Source organism: Perognathus longimembris, chromosome 7 (assembly GCF_023159225.1).
Source record: "Perognathus longimembris pacificus isolate PPM17 chromosome 7, ASM2315922v1, whole genome shotgun sequence".
Classification (NCBI taxonomy): domain Eukaryota; kingdom Metazoa; phylum Chordata; class Mammalia; order Rodentia; family Heteromyidae; genus Perognathus; species Perognathus longimembris.
The window spans coordinates 15,718,153-15,718,928 of record NC_063167.1 but is presented as its reverse complement, the minus strand read 5'-3'; the positions used below and the strand labels follow the sequence as shown (position 1 = coordinate 15,718,928).

Below are 776 nucleotides of genomic sequence, written 5' to 3'. Positions count from 1 at the left end.
GCCAGGGCCGGCTGGTGGGGGGAGGGTGCCCCGATTAATCTCCGGCTCCGTGTAGGTTTTCGGTTCTTCTTTTTTGCTCCTTTTTGTTTTCCTGCGTTTCTCCACTGCTTCTGGATGCTGGTTTTGCTGGGTTCTTGGTGGAGTGTTGGGTGTTGGAGTTCCCAGCTCGCTATTCAGTTGGTGCGAGTCGGGGTGCCTCCCTATTGTCTCGGCGCCATCTTTTGGCAGTCCTGAAATGGGTGATTGAATTTAAATGGTAGGGGAAATGGTAGAGGAAAGCCGTGCTGGCTCAGCCATTTCTCCTGCATCATCTCTGTGCCTTTCGCAGAGCTGCTCATGGCGCCGTGTTGGGCAAAGGCATCGGAGGTTTACAACCGCTATGATCCATCCGACCCATTAGGAGGAAGGCCCGGGAACAAATCTGCCATTTTCAGTGGAAAACCAGTGGCAGTTACCGACCGTGATGACCGTGTACTTTGAATCTGGGTTTGCTACACTTTTTTTTTTTCTTTAATAGGCACCAACTGCTTAAGAAATAAGGGTGGTGCTGTAACTCAGCCATTTAACAGAGAAGAAGCATGTCTTAAGAGGCACAGACTCTGGAAAATGGATCACACTCTCCAACTCAGCGGACTAGATATGCTTGTAAACCGACTACCGCGATTGATGCTTGATGCCTGCTTCTGCAATAGGGAATGTGACACATGAACATGCCTTTATTGTATCTGGCTTGTCCTCAGGTGTTAGCTATACGATTAGCTTGTCTTGTAGTTCTA

At 49.1% G+C, this 776-nt stretch overlaps 1 pseudogene; it reads left to right on the top strand.

Annotated features, from left to right (window-relative positions):
• The first annotated feature begins 265 nt into the window (after positions 1-265).
• LOC125355647 lies at positions 266-539 on the top strand (annotated as a pseudogene).
• Positions 540-776: the final 237 nt, after the last annotated feature.